The sequence below is a fragment of the Halyomorpha halys genome, unplaced genomic scaffold, assembly GCF_000696795.3.
Source record: "Halyomorpha halys isolate HHAL.00 unplaced genomic scaffold, Hhal_1.1 Scaffold37.1, whole genome shotgun sequence".
NCBI classification, from domain to species: domain Eukaryota; kingdom Metazoa; phylum Arthropoda; class Insecta; order Hemiptera; family Pentatomidae; genus Halyomorpha; species Halyomorpha halys.
This window is the reverse complement of record NW_027106407.1, coordinates 812,419-820,875: the sequence shown is the minus strand read 5'-3', so window position 1 is coordinate 820,875 and position 8,457 is coordinate 812,419. Positions and strand designations below refer to the sequence as shown.

The following is an 8,457-nucleotide window of genomic DNA, read 5'->3' as shown; positions in this document are numbered from 1 at the left end:
ACTGTATAAATAATAGGACCAAGGATACTACCCTGAGGTACACCAGCAGACTGACGAAATAGGGATGAATAAGCGCCGTTGTAATTTACTTGAAATAATTTGTACAAAATAGTAAAAAAAAAACAAAAAAAACAACAAGACAAAACTATTTAACGGTAAACAACGTTTCGCCCCACTTTGCAGGGTTTCGTTATGGCTAAATGAAAACGAGATACAAAGATTGTATTATGTGATAAGAAAACCAGAATACATATATACAAAGGGCGTTAAAAATTATAAAAAATATTTTTAAAAGAAAGGGACAAATGAAGTTTAGGAAATTTAAATATCAGATTAGTAGCAAAATAATTAATAATAGGTACAGTCATGTGTGATAAAATTGTAAATACATATAAATAGAGTAATAGTAACATAATACTAATAGAAAAAGTAATTGAAAGATAGATTGGTGAAATAAATAGAAGATAGTTTGTTGGAAGTTTGTACTTTTATTGACCGCTGCCCGGACTACCTATTTCATAAGGTCAACTATCTTCTTCCAAGATAAATATTTTAATTTATTCTGTGGTGTAAAAAATAGATTATGGATCGAAAAGTGTCCCTAAGATTTGCGTTACTTAGGTTATTAAAATTATTTTTCATCGAATTAAATAAATAATTATTTTAACATTTTAAGAAACTGGTCGGACAACTGTTGTCATCTAATATACTCGGCTATTCTAATTCAATAAACATCGCTTTAGAAATCTCATTGGCTCATCGACTATGACAACTTTTACTTGACAATCGGTCCAAACTTCCAACTAAACACAAGAGACTTATTTACATGACTATAATAAGGCCTACCTGGACTTATGGAGTTGAGCTTTGGGGTTCCTCTCGTATTCAATCCTTAATTCTCCCTACTTCACAAATCAAATCATCCATCATGACTTCATTGTTCCATATGCTGCCGATTTGATCAAAACCTAATACTAATCCTTCCATGATAAACTTCCCAACTACCCAAACCCACTTGTTTCTAACCTGGCTTCTCCTTCAGTACCTAGCAATCCTCCTAGGCGTCTGAAAGGAAGATGGCCTCCAGATCTTTTCTTCTACAAATGTTATTGGAGTTCTTCGACCCTCCTGTTGGAAATCGCTGATATAGAGGAAAACCTAAGTTTGAATTAGGGTTTGTTTATTTGTTCCCATGTTGGATATCCGTTATTTCGACCCTATGCTTCCATTTATTATCTCTTTTCAAGTTTAAAATGTCTAGCATTTTCAATTTATCCTTTAAGGTGACTTTTCCCTTTTTCAATTGAAATGTATTTGTACTTTTTTCACAAACCCCAAGGAGACCCCGGGCTGCCAGCGGGTGCAGGGACTGTGAAACTGAGACGTGCCAGGTGTTCGTAACAGACACGACCCGTGACTTACCAGATTAGATAAAAAAAAAAAAATAATAAAAAAAGAGCTATACTGCATTCCTTCTTTTTTATGGTCGTGCTTTTGGGCTTCCAATTGAAAGTACTTTCACTTTTCATTAATCTATTTTTCAATTTTACTATCATTTGATATGAATGAGCATTTGATGCTGTTACATAATGACTTGATGAAGGAAAATTATATTCTTCTATGCATTTTATTGTATATATGTTTATGAAAAATGAACATATATATAATAAAATGTAGTAAAATGTAAAAATGGCTTTAAACAAAAAATAAAACTTTTTTATTTTAATTTTAATTTGAAAAATATACAGTCCTAAAACACGTCGAATAACCATATCTTCCAATTTGTTTCTTAATTGGAACTGCAATGTCGGAGACATAAGTTGTCTATCATGCTGGATATGTTCCTTAGTATTATGTTGTGAACCTAAAGATGACAACCATGTGAGATAAAAACATTTTTAAAATCTACATTTTCATTATTACTTACTAGTAGTCAATTTGATCAGAAATCTGAATAACTATTTATTTAACCTAAATTAATAAATTGTCATTTTTATGTAATTTTAAATTTATTTCGTACATATTGTGTAGTTTACTGTTTGAAGGAATTATTTCTTTGCCTCTCCATTTAGTTAGAGATTTTTACATGATTTCCTCATTAGATTAAAGTCATGACCTTAGCTATATCTCAAGTACTGATTTTGTTGATGAAATGTAGCTTTTTAAAAGGTTATATCTCGAGAATTATTGGACGTAAATAGCCCTATTATGGCTCATATTTCAGAAAACTTATTCTTCTTTAAATATTGTTCTTTTAGATTTTCTAGTGTTGTTGGTAGTTTTTATGATATAGAGCTCCGAATGAAAAATTAATGTTTTTTTTAAGGGTTTGAAACAGCCGCCATTTTTTCCCCCTACCTATACTGGGAGACTCATCAGTTTTTACTAGTAATTATACTTAGTTTTCATTAAAGTAATAAAAAATTGGGGTGAGACAACTGCCTTTTTTTCTTCCCGGCACTTATACTAGTAGTTTCGGATGGTCAAAAGCGGTCGTTGTTACAACCTACAAAGCCACCCCATAGAAAGAGTATCGGTTATACATATAAATGCTAAATAATTTTTTAAAACACAGTTTTTATTAAATTTAACATGGAAACGCTTTTCCAAAACTAAAATTCTTACTGGTTTGCTAATTAATTTGATAAAGTAACGAAGTAGAAATTATAATCTTTTTTTCCCCTGTAAATCCTAAACAGTAGATCCTAGTGAAAAGTAAATAATTTAATGAGTACATTATAAATTAATTGATATGGTCCTAAACAACCAAATCCGGTTGTCCGTGTTATGTTCGGATTCATATGCCGGGCAAAATGTGAAGAATAAAAAAATAGTTTTTTTGGTTTGGGACATTCTCATGACTTAATTAATAAGTGATGGCAATTATTAAACGCATAATTTAATACCGCTTAATTTTTTGTACCATATTCTTTTTGGTGAAATGCAAGGTTTAGAGGCAAAAAACTAAAACCTAATTTGTTATTTTATTTAATTAGATAGCTAATTAATAGAATCGACAGAAATGCGTTTACATTTTAAGAGTGATAGGAACTAGTTTTTTTAAATTATTTGCAGATATTAAAAGGAAGATGGTCCAGGTGCGGTTCAAAGAAAAACTTGATCCAACGTTTCGCCCCACGTTCCATGGCTTCATCAGGGCTAAAATAAGATGCAAACACTTAAATGACGTTTTAATAAATAATAGTAAATTAAATGATGTTCGTTTATGTTTACATCGTTTTAGTGTTTGTATCTTATTTTAGCCCTGATGAAGCCGTGCAACGTGAGGCGAAACGTTGGATCAATATCAATGGTTTAATCACTATTTAAGTTTTTCTTCGACCGCACACGAACCATCTTCCTTTCATTTTTACACACGGTCAGTCAGCTATTTTCCATTTGCAGATATATTTTCCTTGGGCTGTATCGAGCTCCTGTGTTGTATGAAGTCAAAGCTGCATAAACCAGGTCTCAGTTTAAAAAAACAATAAAGATGATAGTACGTGGGTAGCGGAAGCGAACTTCCTCTTTGCCTGAGGTCACCTGACACCAACCGGAACGTTATGCCCCCAACACCTGCCGGCTTTAATGACGTGTTTATGCTATTTCCGAAACCTTCATTACAACGACTTCTTTCAAGGTTCAAGGTTCAAAATTAATTTTAATTTTACCTTCCTGAATAATTGTGGACCTTTAAATAGTAATCTTGTTTGTATGTAAATGGATACTATAATAAAGCGTTAATGATTTTATAAAGAACTTGACCTGTTTATCTTATGTTTTTTATTGTCCATACTTAAGATATCTATTGTATCTAAAGAAAAAATTGATATTCGCTCACAATGTTATAGGTAAAGACTTGTTAATTACTTGAGCCATGAGTTACCGATCTAATTTCCATCATAACAAATCCATTAAAATATTATCACCTTATTCTTTAGTCAGAATCCATTTAAAACGATTTGAGGCAAAAATCATAATAATTGATACTATTAACTATTCACAATAACAAACAATACTTTTCTTTTCACCCTACCCTGCCGCCAGTGACCACACTGAAACCTCATAATATAACATCTCGATTTTTACATCAAATATTACGTTATATGAAATAAATCAATTTTATTTCTTTAACTGTTTTCCCCTCTTCATATCAGTTTATAATTTAAACGAATTGTTGAAACTTAGTACTTCTAACACTTTAGCTGTAGTTCTTTCTACCCCTCTTACGATCAATACTTCGTTCGTTTTTTATGTTTCCATAGAAAGGTTTCTTGTCGCTGCTCTCTGTGGAGTTAAGTTTTAATCTTGTCTCTAAGAATTAACAGTTTATTAAAATAAATACTATTTGTTAAAATTTGTAGTATGTTATGCATAATCTTGTTGTTGTTGATTGTTGCTTAAAGGCGTAAAACCCTCTGGTCATCAACGCCTATGGGATGATAAAAGTAAAAAAAAAATAAAATAAATAAAAAATAAAAAAAATTGAAAAATAATTTTTTAAAAAAAATAAAATAAAAATAAATAAATAAAAAACATAAAAATCGAAGAGGAGTTATAATTTATAAAGAAGGCGATGTGCTTTTAAAAATTCAAATACTCGTGTTATTTTAGCTTCCTCATCTGCGAGAGTTTCGGATAAATTTGGGGTCAGTCCTATCCTATTTGTTGTTGGCAAATAGTGAGTACACTCTTCGAAAATAGATATGCATAATCTTTTTTATACATTTCAATTTTTAGAACAATTCCAGTCACGAACCTTAGACCACATCATAGTTTTATCGTTTATTTTCATGTATTTTAAGTTACAGTCATTGTAAATTCCAGATCCATTTAGATGAAATTGGTTAGTAATAGTTAGATATAAACTATAAAACTAAAAATTGTTATGGTTCTCACCCTTCTCAACTTTTAATTCGATTTTCTAGGCATCACTTTAGATCTATATAAATTACGATTAAACTGATGGAAGATGTTACACTTTTTATGAGAACAAGTAACTGTTTATTAAAGATCAGGTTAATTGATAAAAAAAAACATGGGACTAACTTATCTTGAAAAAACTCTGTTTAAAACTATTTTGATCGTAACATTGTTATTGTTTATCATTATTATTTACAGTTTACACATAGCTAACTTATATATAATTCCTCATGATTCTATGCTATCAAAACCCTTATCTTGGATATAAGAGATTTAAACTCCAATTTTTTCCTGACTATATGGTACCATCCAGTCATGGATTTGAAATAATATATTTTGGCTTACATTCGAAACACAGCAATTCTAAGCAATTATATTTACTTTATATATTTTAGGTATCGCTTCTTTAATATATTTACCAAAAGACCTCGCTTTCTGCTATTACTGACGTGAATTCAGAAGACGGGAAAAGACTAAGAAATTAGGAAATTCACGGAATATTTTTCATCCTTTGTGGCTTCAATGATTACCTATCAAATTCAGGCTGTTTTATAAGCTAGTAACCATAGCTCACCATTATTAGTAATATTAGGCGAAAGAGTTGGTGTAGTAACAATAACCGTCTCTAAAGTTATTTTACAATGAATCGATTTCATGCTCGGAATAAGCTGTTAAGTGATCTTAAGCTAATCGGTGTATAAGGTAGCCATGTTGTTTCCTGTCAATCTTTTTCGATTTTGGTGGATAACTGTTCTTCAATACCACTCGCAATCGTATTGAGCACGTGCAAAGAGTACGCAAAACTTATTTGTCCCATGTGGTGTCTTGCTCGACTATCAGAGAACTGTTTAACACATCTTGAATCAGGCTTATCTCTAATTGATTACAGATTTAGTTCCAATACTCCATTCCGCCAAGCTCCCTTGAAGCTTTAAGATTTTCTTGAGTTACCTGCAAGCAATGTCCAGATTCCAAATTTGGGAAAAACTATTTCAGAAAATGATTACAACATGTCGCTGGTCTGGAAGATTAATGACGCAACTGTTAACTTGGTGAAATCGAGTTCATAGGACAAGCGAGCTAAAAAATGGATTTACTTGAAGGTGGTAAACCGTCATAATTGTACTTGAAAAATTCCTCCCTTGGTGATTTTTTTAGGGAGCAGAGATATGTGGTGATTTAAAAAAAGAATAATTTCAGATTCTCCTGAAGTCATTGTTTCCTTTTACATTTAAATTCAATATTTTTGACATGCAATATACCTATATTTATACCCCTAGTAACAACCTATAAAAAAACCTTTAAAACTGGGCATTTGTTTTACTGCTTCAAGCTATGAGACAGATATGAGACTTGGCGATACATAATCGTAACTGGCTTTTAAGTTTTTTATTATTTCTCTTATTTATTTATTATTATTTTTTTTTTTTTTAGTTTTACTTTTACTTACCAAATATGTAGTATACAGTAATGGAAACTTTTGCGATTGTAAAAAAATTCGAATTTCAGTTTTCAAAGGAAGTTCTGAGTCCAAAAAACTGAGTTTCTCAAAATTGTATTGTCAAAAAAGAAAAATCGTACGAAACTGAAATTGTTTATTGAACATAGATATGTTCCTTGGATTTGGCAGCAAGTCCTTCAATAAATTCGTCTAGCCCGAAGTGTCACTTTTGAGAATCGATTTTCTTAATCTGCTAGCCGCCTAGCAACAAGGATTTTTAAATTAGGCTGCTCACAATCCTATACTTACAACATTTAGCATGTTTAAAGTTTTGATATTTAATACTTCATGAATCCTCCCATTGACGGAGTGACTAAGACATTAAGTAAATGATGGCCAAATACTAATCTATTAAAGCTTATCTTTCTATGCTCTAGATCATGGCTGGTCGGTTCCACAAGGCTGCTCAGGACGGCCTTTTGGAAATTTTAAAAGAAGCCACAAAAAAAGACACAAATACCAAAGATGAAGACGGCATGACCCCAACGTTGTGGGCTGCTCATAGCGGCCACCTCGAAGCGCTGAGGCTTCTTGTTGGGAGGGGGTAAGTTATAGTAATAAGTTATCTTTAATAAACTAATTAGTAATTTAATTACATTTCTTCATAAATCTATCTATTGAATATTAATTTTCTTATATCACCAGAGAAAAGAATATTTTACATAAAAATCATTAACTCTAATAGGTGGTGCAGAGTTTTACTCTTCCTTCACAATTTATTCTTTAACTTTATTTTTTATGCTTAATATGTGTGAATCAGTGCTCATTCAGTAATTCAGTGCTTCAATGGTTGCAATTTTCTGTTTTGAATATTCATGATCAAAGGAACTTCATTCACCTTACTCCCTCTTCTTTTATTATTACGGTTAGAAGATCCATTGGCAAATGTCTTTTTACCCCTTATTCTAAAGTTTCGAGTATCTAGGAGGATACTCAAGATTTTTATTCATTCTATAATTTTATTCTGATATGAAATTATTGTTTAGCTGGCGTTTCGTTATATATGAATGTTTCTGTCGATTTGAAATAAATCAAGATGAATTCTGGATTTTTCTATTACTATACTGGAGGTTTTTTTTTTATTTCAATAGAATATCGAAAGTTTGGTATATTAAATTTTAATGTTGTAGATTATTCGTATCTGTTGTAGTTTGACTGGAGATCAATAGATATGAAAGTTGATAGTACTGTCCCACATGTTTTTGTCCAGTTATATCTTACGTCGAAGAATATACTTATTAATACTTATTGGTTCTATGGAATTAATTTGTATTGATACAAACAAATATGCATAAAAATACAAATCCGTTCGGCTACAACCCATGAAGGGTTAGGGGTTCACTGTTTTGTAAGAAAGTACTGTTACTACACCAACGGTTGTGCAAGGAGGTGGTTCGGTCAGAATCACGCTCGACCGCCAGATTTTTATCCAACTAAGGGTACAAACTTAATGAGGAAAATAATTATCTGCCTCAACCGAATCCGATTCCGGGTCCTTAGTAGCTCAGTGTCTGACGGATGAGGTCTGTTTACAAGGTTATGGTTTGTATTTTTTTTTTTTTTTTTTTACACTTGATAATAGGAGTTATAGTCTGGGTTTTTTATTATTCAAATGTTTCTACCGTTGCGGCTTACAGAAATTCATGAATTTATGTAATCATTGGATTTATAAAAATGGACGCGTTATTTTATGTTTATTCATAGTCATAGTTTTATTAATTACAGTTAAGTTAGTTAGAGGTTTCTAGGGTTCATTGATATGCCGAAGCCCAGCTTGTCAGTAACTTCGACAATGGACCCCAAGGTCGAACCACTGTTGAAGACCACCTGACGTTCTCCCTTTTGTCATGTCCTGTATCCAGTCTTCTCAAATCTTATAACTCGGATGCTTTAACTTCATATTTCCTATGAATTTTTTCTGCGCAGACTAGAACTAGTGTTTTCGTCGTTTGGCTCAGATATATTCATTATTTCTGCTGTTTCCATATTACCATTATTTATACTGCGGGTCACAGAATGGTCTGTAAGAAGCA

At 31.7% G+C, this 8,457-nt stretch overlaps 1 long non-coding RNA gene across 1 annotated transcript in view; it reads left to right on the top strand.

Annotated features, from left to right (window-relative positions):
• LOC136795136 (uncharacterized) overlaps window positions 1-6,968 on the top strand; it is a 21,947-nt gene extending 14,979 nt beyond the window's left edge. The window contains exon 2 of the long non-coding RNA XR_010842691.1: window positions 6,802-6,968. This is a non-coding gene — a long non-coding RNA (uncharacterized lncRNA). The remainder of the gene's footprint in view (window positions 1-6,801) is intronic.
• The last annotated feature ends 1,489 nt before the right edge of the window (window positions 6,969-8,457 follow it).